Raw genomic sequence first — 18,494 nt, forward strand, 5'->3', positions numbered from 1 at the left:
AAACAAAATTACTTGTCCTTCTTTTCCCTTTCCTTCTTCTTGATGAGGTAAAATTATTACACATCAAAATAAGCCTGGTTGACTAACTAAGAGATGTTTGGTGTTTAGACTTCAGAATAATAAATGTTATGTCTATAATTGATACTTCAAAAATTTGCCTACAGAAAAATATACTGTGCTGACATTTTGAGTTATTTCTAAACTTTAATCTTCATTTTGCTGTCATTTCATTGTGTATTGAGTACATCATAGTAGGCTTAATTAGAGCTTACAAATAGAAAAGTCTTTATAGATTCTAATGTATATGAAAATGGATATTCACTATTATACAGTTGTCATATTCCTTTTGCTATATATACTTTTATAATCCTCTAATACTGACATTACACAATTCATAACTCGGATTACTAGTCTTTGTTGATACAGAGACTTAATGATCTTTTCAGTGCTATGAATATTTTCATTTTGAATAAAAATAGTTGATCATTAAATGTTATTTTGGTTTCTGATTTCCACATATCCTATCAAATTTAGGAGATAAATACTCTGAACAGAAATCAGTCTTATACAAAAAATGTGTCTGTTTACTGAACCCATCTACCCATCTGGGGAGAGGATTTTAAGTGGTTCTAATAGTTAATTGAGATATTGGTCTTTCTTAAATAAAGTCTAAGAAGGACCTTCCTCAACCCATTTTCTTCCAAAATAAAGTTCTTTGTTTTTGTAAGATTGGCCCTGAGCTAACATCTGTTGCCAATCTTCCTCTTTTTGCTTGAGGAAGATTGGCCCTGAGCTAACATCTGTGCCAGTCTTCCTCTATTTTGTGTGTGGGTCGCCGCCACAGCATAGCTTGATGAGTGGTATGGGTCTGCATCCGGGGTCTGAACCTGCGAACCAGGGCCGCCAAAGCAGAGCGTGCCGAACTTAACCACTACACCACTGGGCCAGCCCCCAAAATAAAGTTTTGCTTGAATCTAGTGGCTGCTTTTTAATTATTTTCAAATCAGTTTGATATTTCCAAATTTTGTTTTCACAAGCCATTTAGAGAAATAGATAATGATAATTATTCAAAAGTTTTCTTTTTAACAGCACTTAACTTATTTATCAGTGCATTAATTTCGTTATTTGGGAATTTCTGATAATAACCATCCATCACTTAGACTTTATTAAACCACTTGAATGGTATGTGTTTATGTCAAGTACCTAGTGTTTTATGAGGTTTAGCCATAAGTTTCCCATATCTGAAAACAATGACTAAAAATTTTATTTTTTAACAGTTAAATATTTTTATTTGAAAACATCTTAAAATAAGCATAAAATAATAAATGAATGGAAATAAAATTGTATTTTTTTTTCGTGAGGAAGATCGGCCCTGAGCTAACATCTGCCAATCCTCCTCTTTTTTGCTGAGGAAGACTGGCCCTGGGCTAATATCCATGCCCATCTTCCTCCACTTTATATGGGACACTGCCACAGCATGGCCTGACAAGTGGTGCATCGGTGCGCGCCTGGGATCCGAACCGGCAAACCCCGGGCCGCCACAGTGGAGCGCATGCACTTAACCACTTGTGCCACCGGGCCGGCCCCAATAAAATTGTATTTTTGATTGTGCTTTATATAATTTCATAGCTAGTAAATAATCTATTTCTTGCTACTGCTTTAAATACATATTCAGCGAAGAAGGATTTTATTTATAGTCAAAACAACTGTGAATTACATGTTCCTACTTGGCTGCAAAGGAGTAAGTTACTTTTAATTGTCTCAAAAGTATCATTATAATGAACATATGCTGTCTACAGATAAATTAGTACATGGATCAATACATTTATTAGTTTTACAAGGTCCACTCAGTGATCACTATCAGTGGTTATTCAAAATTACAGTGCATTTTATGCTAATTGCAAAATTATTCCTGGTTTTCCAGTGATAACTATGACTCATAGAAAATGCTTCTAATTAATACCTGTGAATATGGATGCAATTAAATATTAATCAGATTTAACTTTTAGAATAATGCCCTGCCAATTCTCCCATCTCCAAAAATGTCAGTCGATTGCAATTGGATTATTTTAGTTAGGAAGTGGAAGTTCCTGACAGAGCTTTTTGAATAAACCAAACACAGTGTGATGGTGGGATATGTTATTTCTATGATAAATTCTCAACATTTAAGTCTTAATTAAACATTTAAAAAATTAGATGAGATGAGAAAACAACACAAATCTATTTCTTGAGGCAAAAGTTCACGCATGAACCTGTGATTGAGTCTCAATGCCCAGGATGGAATGGGCTAATTTTGATTTCATTTTCTTCAAATTCTTATTATTTGCCTGCAGGTGATAATATTTACACAACAATTATAGTTTTCTGTTTGGATGGAAGAAGGAGTATTAGAGAGTTCAAAGATAAACAATATTAATAATATCATTAAATCAGCATTATAATTATTAATACATAGAGTGTTAAGCTATAATACGGTATTATAATTATTCATTAATCCATCATTAATAAATACATATGATTGTTGCAAAGTGATTTATTGCAGAGACTTTAAGTACAACTAACATTTAAGTCTATATTTCTCATCTTGTTCATTTTTTATTGGAACAAACATAGACAATCTGAAAACATAAAGTTACATCTATTATTTGCTTAATGAGAATAAATCAAATACCTGTTAAACATTTTCCGTGTTTTTATTGAGTACTATACGTACTTCTGTGATTAAGAGTGTACGCATTGGGTTCTGACAGAACTGAATAGAAATTCCAAAAGACAGTGATTATATTTGCTTTATTTAAGTGCCTAAGCCTTGGGCCTGATAGATGCTGGCTGGAAGGCAGGCCCAGCCCTGGTTTCACATCTATTGCCTCTCCTGATGGCCACTGGCCTCCAGGAGCAGCTGCTTCTCTGGGGCCGTAGCATTTCTCTGCTCTCCGTCAGGACTGGGCTGACAGAGAGCACTGGGGCTTCCTCAGGAAAGCTCAGCAGAGAGCCCTGCTCAGAAGATCAAAGATGAAATGAGTGTCTCCCTGTTCTGCCAGACGTATGGGGGAGGTGGAGTCCCTGAAAGTCAGGACTCTTGAGTCTTCATGTGTCAGGTGACAGTGACCTACGGGGCACTTTGACACAGTGCCTTAATTCTTTAGCCCACAGAAAGAGTCTCAAGGGCCGGGGGGGGGGGTGTGTAGAATGTGTCTGGTTGGGGTTTGGGAATAAATAGGACCTACGAGAGAACCTCTATACTTCTATATGCAGTATGAGATTCTTTTTTTCTCTTCTTTTTGAGAGTGGAGTCGGCAATAGGCAAGTACCAGGCACAGAAATGCACCTTTTGTCCTGCTTTCTCAGTGGGGGTTGATCTCACGGGATACTCTTGTGCCAGACTGGCCCTGGTAGCTGGTTGCAGTGACAGTCAGCACTGTGTGGGGCTTGTAGATCTCGGTATACTAGATAGTCAAAACTATTAATGAGTATAATTATATTATGTTAATGAACAAATTTGAATTATTACCCTGATAGTTTCTACCTTTATAGTCTTGGGTTACTTAGTTTCTAAACTTCAGTCTTCTCATTTGTAAAGTGAGGGCTCTAATAATATCCACCTCATTGGGTTAGACTGAAATGAAATGAAATAAGGCCTGTGAAGGGCCTCGCATAATGCTTGATGCACTGTAAGTGCGGAATAAATGGTAGCTATTTATCATTTTATATTAATGACTCAAGTTGGACTCTTTGGTGTTTGTTGGTATATTAAATGCTCAGTGTTCATAGGGAGCACTAAGGGCTGGGTTAACTTCCTTTCTCAACCTGAGATAAATGAAACACTACCTTTGCTATTTTTTTTTGGTAAAATCCTAGCTTTGTCAGAGAGCTGGAGCACTCCAGTGGTGAGGGCTGTAGAGATACTTACATTGTTTGCTCTTTCAGTGTTTAGAGTACTTCACAATCTTGTAATCTTGGTTCTGTTTGGAGTGTGGGCATGGATTCTCATACTTTTTTGACTTAAAGCTTGGGCCAGAACAATTTGGGATGAAGAAATGTGTGGTGTGCCATAAAGTAAAATGTCACATTTGCTACAAATCTGAAATGGAAATTATATATATTTAGTCTTTATATTAAATGAGGTTGGTGTGAGAAATCTAATCATCTTTTATAGCTTATTAAAGCTGACAATTGAAAAGATCCAAATGTTTTAACATCAAACATGTTAACACAGGAATGTTAGCACATTTTTGAATGTTAGCTTGGTTTTTAAAAATATGGGTTAAAACCAGAATGTGGTAAGCTTCTTCGTATTGTCCTTCAGTGTATCTCAGGCCAAACTGAGAACAGTAGGTGTTCAGAACCTCCACATTCTAAGTTAGAGAGCTTCTGGAAGGTGAGGTGGACCGCATCCCCTCCAGGCTTGTTGAGAGGACCCAGGACCCTCTACCACCACATCCCCGCTAAACTAAAATAGGAGAAAGCTGACACAGCTTTTTAGTGAATGTAACCTTCTTGAGGAAAAGGTATTACCCTCTTCTCAAAGCCATAAGGGGATACTCTGTGAGAAGGATTCATAAAGATCGGAGATGACTGTCAGATGTGGGACTGGAATTGTATTTCCTCGTTTTGACGTCTGCTTTGTCAGTAAACAGGCAGACAGAGGGTGTTAGCAGTGGAGCAATCTGCACGCTGACTGGTGTGGTGAGGATGTGTGTGTCTCATTGGGAACCTCAGAAAGTGGCTGGGCATGACCCATTGTGCTAGAACTGAAGAGGTCTGGGCACTGGACGAGGACACCCCACTCGCAGGAGTTTCTGGCCGAGAAGCTGTGAGAGTGGTTGAGTGGGAACCCAGTCTTCCACTGGAGGGAATTATACAGTGCGTGTAAGGAGAAAGCCAGCATTTGAGCACCAGACAGTGGGTTCTTCAGCCAGCCCTTGCAGGCTGGATAATTAGCTACAAACAATTGAAGGAGCACTACAGCTGACCAAGTCCAAGAAGAAAAGGTTTGCCTTTTTCTCCCTCTCTTTCTCACCCAGTGTCTAAGAAACGGGCCCTAGAAGAATGGGGAGAAGGAGGTCTATAAGTCAGATCCCAACCTGTACTTGTGTCCCCCCTACCCTGCGTGGCTACACTAAGGCCCTAACTTGTGCTGGGTGAAGAGCAGAGAGGAGCTTTGGAGTGGCCGAAAAGCTTTGAACTTGGGCCAAAATACTGTTGAGAGATTTACTCAATGAGAAGGCTGATTCAGTGTAGTGTAGATTGGAACAGTTATTAGAAATAATTAAACTATTCATATTTGTTTCTTGAGTTTAGATACTTTAATAATCAGGATGCTTTTACAGAGACAACTGGTATGCTTGAAAGTACATAGATAGCCTTTGAAGTCTAATACTTCATTCAGATTCAAGTTACATCATGTACTTGCTATGGCACCTTAAGCAAGTTTTGTCTAACATCTGCAACTCTGTTTCCTTATTGGTAAAATTATTATAATAATGCCAAACTCCTTTGAGAAAATTAAGAGAAATAATATAAATTAAGCTACTGTAATAGCATAACACATATCAGTAAAAATCATATTTTTTTCCAGTGTGCACAAGGGATTATTCAAAAGGCAAGTTGGAGAGAGATTATTTTAAAAAGTTCATCTTGTGACAAGGTAGGGAAATATGAAAAGTATTTCAGCAGTAATTTAATGGTACATTCCTACTTATATTCTTAATAGATTCATATATCTGTTCTAACCTGAGAAGACTTTTTTTTTTATGTCAGGCAGATAAAATGTGAAGATCAGTTTTGGTGAACACAATCTTACTGCTCCTGAAATTTAGCACACTGCATTGATGAATCTTGTTTACTTTCTGTCAGTAAATTCATGGTGAATTTCTGCATCTAAAATACTTTCCTGAATTTATTCTGGCTATGTCTTTTCTCTGGGAAAACAGTGCTAGGAGAGCAGCTATTTTTAGCCTAATGTATACTCAGGATATAGATTTCAGTATTGCCAAATGACCCTAAAATGGGCAGTACCCAGGTTCATTGGATATATATCTATGTGTATATATATAGATATATATATCTATATATATATCTATATATATATCTATATATATATAGATATATACATATATATACACACACACACACACCGGGTTCATTGGATTCATAATACATAAAACATTCTATATTAAATATACATATATAATTTACATATATACTATATGTGTTATAGATATTATGTATAAATTCATGTTAACATTTTAACAGGTGACACATTTTTAAACATTACTTGAAAACTAGATCAAGGCTAAACAAATAAAACCTTGCAGACATTATTTCAGATTCTTAGCTTAAGAGCCAATAATGTCTAGACTTGTTGTCAGACCTAGGTAATTTTACACCTGCTGTGCTGGGGGTGAATATTGCAGAGGATGTGGTATACTGGTGTTCAGGTTTAGTAGAGGCTATGGTGACCAAGGAGGGAAAGGAATTAGGCTGTTGAAAGGAATATAATGAGGAGAAATGGACTGGAATTAAGTCAGGGCAGTTTCAGCTGACTAGGAAGAAAAAAATGTCCTTTGAGATCTTATTATCTTCTGACATACTCTCACATGGGAAATAGTGAAAATGCCAAGAAGTGGATAATTTAAAATTACCCTGACCACCTAGTGAAGACTTTTAACTGCAAAAGCCTGTCCTAAAACTGGTTTTCAAAGGCCTAGTTAGAAAAAAAGATTAATGTGTATGTGTCTGTGTGTGTGTATATATATATACTTATTATATTATATATGTGTTTTTATGAATTCACACATATAATTTTTGCTGGGGAAAATTTTGCAAATAAAGAAGTTTCCTAGAAATTCTTTTGGGTGGTGGTGGTCAACTGTTTTAAAAAGCTCTATTGAGATATAATTCACATATCATACAGTTTACTTATTCAGGTGTACAATTCAATGTTTTTTAGTACAGAGTTGTGCAACCATTGCCGTAATTGAATTTAGAGTATTTTTATATCCACTAAAAGAAACCCCTTCTCACTTCCTCTCCCAAGCCCTAAGCAATCGCTACTTTCTGTCCCTGTTCCTTTGCTTATTCTGGACATTTCTTATATAAGTAGAATCATACAATATTGTCTTTTATGACTGGCTTCTTTCATTTAGCATAATGTTTATAAGGTTCATTCATGTTGTAGCATGTATCACAGCTTCATTCCTTTTCAACACTGCATAATATTCCATTGTATGGATATACCACACTTTGTTTATCCATTCTTCAATTGGTGGACATTTGGATTGTTTCTACTTTTTGGCTATAATGAGTAATTCTGCTAAGAACATTTATATACAAGTTTTTATGTGGACGGTTAACTTTTATACATATACACATATATATATCTCTGTGTGTATGTATATGTATAATTTTATATTATACATTCTGTACATTGTGTTTTAGGAGTCATCTTTTTTGAAATCCTTGAAAGAATTGGAAAGAGCTACAATGTATATTCAAACTTAAATAATACTTGAAAAATGTCAGAGCCAGTGTTTTCGTGTAGTCTTCTGTTGACCATTATTTATTTTTAAGGTTGATGTAAGAGTAAATTATCTGTTGGGTTTATAGGAAAGGGGAAGATATTTTAATACCAATCCTTTATGCATTACATCACTTTCCATTTTTATAGCATTTTCACCCCACGTTCTAGAGTACATATGATCATCTCCATTTTGCAGATAATAAAACAAATGTGCAAAGCTGCTCATGAGTGCTCAGTGTCATATGATGTATTAATGGCAGAATTTCCACGCAATTCAACTCTCTGATTCTTTTTGTGTGTGTGAGGAAGATCAGCCCTGAGCTAACATCCAATGCCAATCCTCCTCTTTTTTGCTGAGGAAGACTGGCCCTGTGCTAACATCTGTGCCCATCTTCCTCTACTTTATGTGGAACGCCACCACAGCATGGCTTGACAAGTGGTGCCTTGGTCCCCGTGCAAGATCTGAACCTGTGAACCCCGGGCCGCCGAAGTGGAGCTCATGAACTTAACTGCTACGCCACCGGGCCAGCACCTCAATTGTCTGATTTTTAAGTTCAGTGTATCTGAATTCTCATCTCAACTCTGTCACTTTCACGTGTGTGACTTGGCTGAACTACTTCACCTTTTCATGCATCATTTTCTTTGTCTTTCTATGGTATTGATAATAATACCTACCTCATATGTAAGATTATTGTTAGGTGCAAATGGAACAATTCTATTGCACACTTATTGTGTGCAATACAAATTAGTGGCTATAGTAGCAGTAGCACCAGAAGTAATAATAATAATAACTGAGATTAAAACTCTTATTTTATGAGAACTAATCCAGATTTTTTTTTGGTACACTAGACTACAATTATGTAATTGGCTTGCCATTTGGCTATTTTTGGCCACCATGTGTATATAATTTCACACCTACTTTTTGGCCAAAAATAATCCAAATGCCAAGATTTATTCACATACATGAAATCACACACGTCCGTATACACGTTGAGTGGTCAAAAATAAGTACTCAACCAAATGGCAAGCCATATCCAGAAAGGTTTATACACATGCACACAACTAAAATATCAGTTCATGTAACACTTCTCATTTTTAAGGCACCTTTTAAAGGTTGATGTTCTTACTGCACCTAGGGAGCAGCACAGTAGTCAGGGGTCTAATTTTTCTCAGTTCATGGAAGTAAACAACTTGGAAAGCTTGGAGGACTAACAGAGCCAATATCTACACCTGAGTTAGAAGGTAGTCTTTGGTGTCTCTTAGCCCTTTTCTTATATTTCTTACACACACACACACACACACACACACACACGTTTCTTATATTTTTATTTTAAATGAATGCATTTTTTATTAAAAGAAATATGAAAGAAGATAAAAAGGAAAATACAGTCATGGACGGTACCATCAGTCAAAACCAACCTATTTATTTCCTTTCAAATTTTAATTGCGTATATTTGGATTACACCATCTCTACAATTTTGAATGCTGCTTTTTAAAATTAGCTTTATAATGTCAGGATTTTATGTTATTGTGGTCTTTATTAACGTAAGGTTAAAGGCTGGTTGCTGGGAGTTGCTCTCCCATGGTGGATTTCCCACGTGTGGTTTTAGGTTCACTTTCATGATCTTTGAGTTGGAGGCTGCATGACCCATAACTAGAAATTTGAAAATTTGTGACAAACATATTTTGTGAAACCTTTCACATAGTATTAGCTTTGAATTTTTTTTCTCAGATTCAAATTATATTATTTCCTAATCAAGGTGGAATTTGAAATTACTTTTCCCCAAGAAAACAGACCCAATTACTGCTGCTAGGATTAAGAAAGCTTGATTTCATATGATGAAGCTGTTGAACAACTTTCAGCTCTACGGAAAAAAAAAGAAGAAAACAATTATTGATTCTTGTAGCTGTTTCTTTGAAATGCCATTTTGAAAGTATAATGCACATAATGTTACACAAGTAATAGGGCATACATATTTGCTCTTGTCTTCCATTCACAAAGCTGAGACATATAATATTTTCATCCTAAGAATAGGGATTTCCAGAACATTTTGATATCTCTTATGAATCAGAAGTGGAATCTGCATGAGGTCTAGGGTAGATTGGATGCCTGATTACACCTACGTGCCAACAGACAGTATCCAAAGAGCAAGGCAAGAATTAGCCTACTGTCCAGAGTAACTCTTGGAGAACTCAGAATATAGGAATATCAGTTAAAAATGGAATTTCAACAGTAGACTTATACTATAAAGAGGAAATATTGACTGGTCTAAAAGTACCTGAACCCTTCAAACATAGACCTTGGTACAAAGATGAAGTTCACTAATAACAGAAGACACATTCAAGAGCCTGAGGACCCATGACAAAACGGTAGAGCTGGTTTGATTGCTGGTTTTTCAGAGTTTGTGTTTCCTACAGTAAGTTGTTAAGAAAAAGTTAGGCCAATATAACTTGCTGTTGTTACCTTTGTAAAATGAGGAAAATAGGTATCTCTCTTTGACTTCAGTCGAAGGATACCAAGTTTTCAATCTTTGACCCTAAGAACTCAATTATTACTTTAATTCAGTTGTTGGAAGGCCTGACAATAGATTGGTTAGCTCTTCACCTGCACTGCGACCTTTCTTCTCTAGGCTCTTCATAGTTTGCCGTCCATCATACTCTCTTAGGCTTCAGGAGATCTTTCTTGCCATTTTCTAGGCTGCCCTCTTTGGGACCTTCAATTCCTTCTGGAATTGACATCCAACCGTTTTTAATCTCCAGGCCTGCATTCTGTTTACTCTTTCCAATCCACTCGTAGGTGTTGAGTGTTGCTATAGAGTTAAAAGAAAAAAAAAGAAAAACCAATAACCAAAAACAAAAACTTGGTGATTGGTTCCACTTAAAATTCACAATTTTTCACATCCTGTAAATTTTTAACACTTTCTCTTCGTCCCTCAGTTGCTACCAAAGATGTTGCATTTAGTTTATCTGTCAAGGTTGAAGCTATTTGATCTGTCTTCCCTAATCTTTCCTCATATCCACCTGTCGTTACATACACTTCATAAAAATCTTCTTTATATTCATCTATCAGCTCCTTCTTAATATCTGTTCTTTATCCTAGGAACCTGTTAATTAGGCTAAACATGTGAGATAGGATAACAAAGACACCAGTGGTCCCAGAAAAGAGACCCAAGTCAAATAGCTTTTACTTCCCCTTCTTGCCTCTCAAAGCTCACATTTTTCGTCAGTCCACAAGTTCAATGCTAACGTGTTTTGTAATTCTTCCTATTTGTTTGTAATTCATCTCCCCTTCCTTTCATTTGCTGTAACCTGCGTTTACTTTGTGTGTAGTGTCTATCGTAGTACACCAGGTATAGTAGCTGTGTGTGACCGTATCTCTTTTCTCCTTTAATTTGTGATGTCTTTAAGACTGAAAAATGAGGCATAGCACCTTGTACAGAGGAAATATTCAATAACTATGTATTGAATAAAAGTAGACTTGTTGGTCTTAGAAATCATGGGTGGGGGGAAATACAATTTAAGAAAAAAATTTAAATATAGGTAGTGAAGAGAAGAAGTACAAAAGTAATGGACTAAAAACGGTGTGATGGCATCCCTGTGGGTGAGCCACCGTGGAGCAGATCCTCCAGTTCTGTTTGCACCTTAGCTGACCACAGACACAGTCAAACTTTTCACTGCCCTCTCCTGAGACTCTGAGCTAGAACTGCTCGGTTAAGCTGTTCCTGAGTTACTGGCCCACAGAAATAGTGTGGTTGATATATGTTTGTTGTAGTTTAAGCCACGTAGTTTTGTGGTAACTTATTATACAGCAGTAGATAACCAATACACCCTCTTTTGCTAATGAACCTAGTTTAATGAGACATGGAGTATCTCCTGTAAACTCAGAAGATGTAAGTTGTGAGAAGAAGGCACTCAATGAATAATTTTAGAGCAGTGCTAATACATTTTTGTCCCTTGGGTTACATAGATGTAAAGCCTCACTGGACCCTTTAGGGACACTTGATGTGATATTTACATGTAATCACTCATTCAGAACATCTTCCACTGATTCCTAACAATATTATGGTCTCTGTCATTTGTTTGTAGACATCATTAATCACCTTAGATTCTAGTTTAATGGACTGAACAGAGCCCTAGTGTCAACAGTATTTAGTACCCCATGGGTGATTCTATTGTGTAGCCCAGGTTGAGAATCACTGAACTACCTTCTGATTATTACAGTTTTATGCTCCCCATTAGATTCTAACTTATTGCATAGCAATGAGCATACTTTTTATCTCTTTGCATAGCATTTAACACAGTACCTTGGACAGGAAGCAAATAACTATTTGTTTACTGGTCTTATGCAGCACAATAGATCTTGAAAAAAATACTTGAAAGGGCATTAAAATATAGGTTTCAGAAATTAGTCAGTAAGCATTAGCACTAGGAATAAAACCAGAGAAGACCTAGTGGAAAGAGAGAACCAGGGAGAAAAGGGGGGAGGGCTTTTCAAAGGTAGATACTATACCTTTCCTGTTTAGGTAGTGTATTCTTCTTTAGTGTGGACTGATGAAAAGAAAAATGAAAAATAGAAAAAAATAGGTATGGAAAGAGAAAGAAGAGAGGAAGAGGGCAAGACATTGCTAACCTAAAGCAAGTTTCACGGTCTCCAGAAAGTTGTTACAAATGATTTTAAATTTTGTGTTCTGAAGTTGTTCTTACTTTTGAAAACCATAGCTCAGTGCACCAAGATTCTATTTCATTCATTGTGTCTGGGTTATATTTACTTCTTGTAGAAATGGTCTAGAGGAAACCAAATGATAGTGTTCCAGATTGCTGCAAAACCTTTGATATATTGGATGTTTCTGACGTTAATGTTAGCTAGAAGGAGAAAAAAGCTATGAGATTTTTAGAAGGGTTATGCCGCTGAGAGCCTGTTCAGCTTTCTCCGTTTACACTCAGTAAATTATGTGTAGCTATCTGCAAGCTTGTCACCATTCTTGCCAAAACACAGTTACTTGATGTTATTGTTAGTAAAGTTCAGATTCACATTCTTCTATGTTTCAGGTCAGGACTACTCTCTGAAAGAATATTAATAACTTAGAAGACTATATTTTGTAGTAGAAAATTAATGAGGCAGATTCATTATGATTCCAGACAGTAGATAAAACAGTTAAAGCAGCAGAAATGATGCTAGGTTTACAAGTGGTTATTACAGCTAAGATTAAGAGTTCATCTTGATTCCCAAGTCTAGTAGGCAGCAAACTATAAGATATACATTTATGGGCTGTTAAGTATTGCAGGAAGCTTCCAGTAGGTATTGTTTATTGATGCATATTTCCATTGGTAAATCAAAATATTTATAACAGTAGGTATTGAGTAGATTGTCATTCATAAACTATAGAGTAATAAAAATGAAAAAGAAAGGGATTATTAGCTGAGTCCAGCAGTACAGTAACTGTCTCTTAATGGGTTCTTTCCTCATCTACTTTCTCATTGCAGACATTGTGAATCATAATAGAAGGATGTTAGAAAGATTTGTCCAGAAACAGTAATAAAATTACAGTATTCTAATGACTGATTTTCTGGGATGGATTTTCCACTTTTGTTTTATGAGATTGTCCAAAGAGAATAAATTGCACTTAGTGCAGTCTCTCAGGGAGAAATGTGTCTCTTTTTTAGGAAAAGAGAGTGGACCATCTTGTATCATTCAGTTAGTTAATGGTCTTTTTCCTATACCTCAAAGTGATATCATAAATTATAAAAATGTGATTGCATGCTCTCTTATAACTCTTGGAAAGAATTCATGGACAAATCCTTCATTAAAAAGGCATTAAGAGTTTGACTTGCACTAGAAAATTTAAATAAAGATACTAATATACTCATTATTCACTTATTAATGTTAGAGAGAGTATGTAAGAGAAAGAGACAGAAAGATGGAGAAAGAGATCTCACTTAGGCATACATGCACTTCCTTCCTATGTTTGTTTTATTTCCTTGTGTAAACCATAAGCCGTTATCATTCTGAAATGCAAGTTATTTTTTCTTTTTGGTTTCCAAAAAGAATATATTTCTCTGGGAGGAGGTGAATAAGTTGAAGCAAACCTGGTTTCAAAATATGGTTTCTAAAATGCTAGTTTTAAAAAAAGATCTTTGCAGAAATCCTTGGATGAAGTCATTGTAATGAAATCTAGAGCCAGTGATGGATATGTGAACCTTTGGATTCAATCTCTCCAGTATTTCTTACTAGAAGAGATTATGTTTTATTCATTCAACTAATGTAAAATAAAGTTATCCTCTAAAAATATTTCTCTAAGAAATGGTGCATCCTGATGACAAGTGCTGATTGGAAGCTCTATGAACCATTTCCAAAGTAGCACAGAGAGAAGTGATTGTTCCACCCAGTCAGGTCCTCCGCTCTGGGCATTCTTGGCTCTTCATTCTGATAGTGCAGCAGCCGTTCCATCCTTGGGCAACCACTGAGGAATGTTGGCCACACACACAGAAGACAAAGGCTCTGGGGACAAAGGCAGGCCTGTTTTCTTTGGAGATATACCTGTGCTCTAAAATTCGCTGGATATGTATACTGAAAACCAATAACATACCCAAGAGGGTTCTTCAGAAGAAAGGAATCATCCAGTGTAACTAGGTAGAATTTTCAAAGCACTTGAGACTACATAAAATTTGAACTATGGGACCTCATATGAAACAAATATTTTAGCATGATCCATGCTAAGGGATAATCCAAAGTGAGTTTTTTTTTTTTGATCGCTGCACCTTATTGATGTTCTGAATAATAAAGAGCTGCTTCTTTGATGCCTTCAGCTCTCAGAGTGATGGTTCTGCTCGAAGCTGGGCAGCAAAATAAACAAGTTAAAAAATTATGTGTATATGTACTTTAAAAATCATTGAGTTGCCTTTAGAAAACATATTTGCTTCTAAAGAACTATATTTCTTCCGTTAGGCTATGGACATCCATGAGGTTGGGAAGAATTAAAAGGGATAATTGATGATGGGAAAATACTAAGGAGGCTTTGGGAAGATGTGTGATGCAGGAGGGATAGTGCTGGACTAAACCATGAGAGCAGTGCCCGTCTCCTGCCTGTGCCCCTACCCAGCTGTATGACCTTGGACAAGTCACTTTACCCCTGGACCCTCATCCTATAGAATGTGTGGACTAGATTAAATAATCTCAGTGGGTCCATTCTTTTCTGAGCAATCTAAGATTTCATAGGATTGAGTGTGTCAGCTGCTAGATTCTTTATTCTTTTGAGCCTTTATAAAAACTTCAGGAAACCTAAAGCTACAGTATTTTAAATTGCTATTTGGTGATGGCAGTGCCCCGGGGATGATCTGAGGGTTTGGGTTTTGTTCAAATCATGTCCACGAAGATGCAAGTAAATAGTGCAAGGGGAGGGTAGAAAATTGACCATAGGATGAAGGAGAACAAATTGTCTTGAAACTTCTAGTGCAGCTGGATAAAAACTATGAAAAGACAAAAAGTTTGGCTTGATAACCAATTAAGATTTCTTTTTCTGTTGAAAAGGTGACAAATATGTGTGGAAAGATTAACTTTTCATATTTTTTATTTTTTGCTACAAAATGGATATAAATAACAAAGGATCTTTGAATCTGTGCTCTTTCCTTTGATACAATTTTTTTAAATGAAATTGAGTTTTAGATTTTTTGACTTGGAACGCTAAAATGCAAAGTGTAGTTTTGTGACCAGACGTTCAATAAGCCATTTAAAATATCTTCACTTTCTTATGTTGTAGTCCACAAGCTAATGAGGGGTTTGGTTGGTGTTGAGCAGCTGTGATAGCAGCATGTCTCTTTATTTATTGATGAAAATCCCAGGGGAGAATTGTGTCTGGAATAGAGAAATAGCTCAAATCATGTTTGTGCTGGATGGGAGAAAATATGCAAGGGGGCATGAAAGCTTACAAGAGAGAATTAGATACTGCTTATCACTGGTATCATCTTTAGAAGGAAGTCATCAAGGATGAAAACGTGAGCTTTGGATATTAACGAAAAAGTAAAACTTTTTAGAGCAAAATGTCAGGAAAAAAATACTAAGAGTGAGAAGGGAAAGGTTGCATTACTTCAGTTTCTTTAACATAGACATCAGAAACATCATTACATTTTAAGAGAAGTAAAAGATGACCCTGATTCATCAGCTTTTTGAGCTGGAAGCTGCCCTGCAGACTATCTAATCCAACTTCGTTTTTGGATGAGGTAACTGAGTTCCAAAGAAACTCCCTGATTAAATGTCCACGACCAATTGGTGAGTTAATGGGCAGGTAAGAGTGAGTCACCAGACAAGATGAAAGGTTCCCAGTCAAGTGTCCACCATGCTTTCAAACCTGTTCCTAGATGACAAAATAGGGTGAAAAGGCATTTACACTGTTACGCTCCTCAGAAAACAAATGTTGGTTATTTGACTTCGAGGATTTTTTTCTCTTTGAAGTGATATTCATCAAGTGTAGTACAATTTTCTGAGAGAAAGTCTACTAGGAAAACGCTGTGCATGTTATTCCAACACTTGATAAAGTATTTTAAAGTAGAGAAGTGGAATAATGAAGAACAATATTCAACAAATTTTTATTAGTTCAGGGAATATAGATACATTTCTGTATATATGAAGTGTTTACGTACATATAACTCTATGTATCCTACTGTATATTATCTTGTCTCACTTCTCTACTGATTGCCCCAATACTAAATGCATTTGTGTTCCTTGATTATGAGGACGGTACATAGTAGAAAGAAACCAGGGAAAATTATTTGATCTAAAGAGTCACAAAGTGTGATGAGCACATTAGAGGATAATCCAAACTTAACTAAAATTTGACAAGATATAAACATATGTTCTTTGCCATACCACTTTTGATGATGTTAGGAAACTTCTCTGGAATTCTAATGGTAACAATATTTTAGCATTATAGCACAAAAGCATCTTAAAGCATTTCTCAGCCATAGAAATTAGAACATGTGAATGACTTCAGAGAGTGATTCTGCCATAAACACAGATATAGTAAGAAATGGCATCTAAGGAATTAACTCTAGACAGTATGACTAATGTGATATTCTGCCTATACATTCCTTTCTACTGGCTCTAGAATCAGAATAGAAACTATGTTCATATAATTTTAAATCATTATTATTATTAGTTGTCCTAACAGTAAGAGAAAGTTGGATCGTTGTACAATTCCATGATCAGGTAATATTTCTGTCTTTCCTCTAAAACAGTCACTCAGGCACAGTTATTGCTAATTTCTCAGTCTATACAAGATAAGACGCAATTATGGAAATGCCTGGCTGGGAAGGGAGAGGGGAGTAACAATCAAAAGTAATGCCGGGGGAAAAGGCTCTTTGTAAGATTACCTTTTTCCCGTGATGTATAAGCTTGCATATATTTATAGAGCCTATTTCTCCTCACTATCTAAACAGACGACTCGCTATTGATAGGAAATTTAAAAAGGGATATTACAAATATGCAGAATAATAGACCATTAGCCTATAAAATGGGAATGGCTGTTGAAGTCTAACACAAAATGCAAAATCACTATTGAAACACTGTAGTTTGTTATATTCTGAGCAGCCAAAGATCATGCATAATGCAACAGGGAAACAGGGAGCAGCCATATCACACACAATCATTTAGACTTAATTCTATGGACATGAAGAATTGATCTTTAAAGTGATCTCTGATGAGGTTTGGCTGGGCCCAAGTAACCTCTCCAGGAGAATGTATTTGGTTCTCATCTTGCATCCTCTGCGTATTTATAGGATACAGAATAAGAATTATTTTAATTATGCATGGACTGAACTTCAGTCCAGGACATATTTGAGGTTTTAACTGTTCAGGTGAAAAAAGACTTCCACAGATTATCGAGTTGCTCTTGCCATGGGCACAGAAAATGGCTCTGTTGTAAACCCTTCATTTGCGGAGCCAATATTAATTTGATGATACTTCTTAAGACCCCAAAGATGGCCTCAAATTGATCATAGAGTGAAGTTTTATAGCTTTCACTCCGTCAAGTAAAGTTGTTTTCAGAAAGTATAAAAACACTTAAAGTTAGCTGTTGCCCTTTAATGAACGGAGAGAGGAAAATGGCAGATCACAAACAAATCTTTCTAAATTGAGCTAGTCTGTGGGTGTCCCTTCAGATAGTCATCATTAAATGAACCTCTAATTCACCTTGAGTTCTTGTAAAAATGTCTTAGAAAATCCCATTGCCATGGAAATCACATAGTTAAATTTTCCATATTGAGAAAAGTAAAACCCAGGCGGGTTAAGTAACTTATCCAATGTCATAGAGCAGAGATGAGACTCAAATTCAAGTCTTCTGACTTCCAGATATTCTCTTTCAAAGGGAAATATCACATCTTTAGAATGCTAGTCCATGTATGAATTGTGGCACTTATGTTATTTTGAAGTTGGAGGATGGGAGAGTAAAGAAGTTGAAATAAGTTCTTGAACTTTTAATAAAATTTAAAGAAAATTTGTAGACGGCCTTTGGCCTAAGAGTAGCTAGAAATTATGGGTGTGTATTCTTTAGTTTGTATATTATTTAGCCTCTAGGGTAAGCTCACAATATGAAGTGATGCTTTAGGCATCAAGAGGATACCCATACAGGATAGCTGGAGTCTTCCATTAGCTGCTGGAAAACTAGTGAACTACTGCAGCTCTCAAGCTAAGCTGTGGATGATTAGTGTAGGCATGGGCAGGTTTGAAAATGAGAAGCTTTGGGAACACAAAATTCGGGTGAAGATTGGTCCCAAATTAGTTCACCCTTTGATAAATTTCTTTTATGTCCCCTCTACCACTACGTAATTGGAACCAGACTACGTGGGTCTACGTGCTGTTTCCCCATATGCAGATTGTGTGACCTGCGTTAAATTGGTGAGCGAGTCACTTAACTCATAGGGTTGTTGTTAAGACAAAAGGAGTTAAAGTCCATAACAGACAGATAGTAATTACTGCATA

General features: G+C 36.3%; 1 protein-coding gene across 15 annotated transcripts in view; it reads left to right on the forward strand.

Annotated features, from left to right (window-relative positions):
- NRXN1 (neurexin 1) overlaps positions 1 to 18,494 on the forward strand; it is a 1,082,241-nt gene that overhangs the window by 807,916 nt on the left and 255,831 nt on the right. The window lies entirely within an intron of this gene.

The sequence above is a fragment of the Diceros bicornis genome, chromosome 12 (genome assembly GCF_020826845.1).
Source record: "Diceros bicornis minor isolate mBicDic1 chromosome 12, mDicBic1.mat.cur, whole genome shotgun sequence".
Taxonomy (NCBI): Eukaryota; Metazoa; Chordata; class Mammalia; order Perissodactyla; family Rhinocerotidae; genus Diceros; species Diceros bicornis.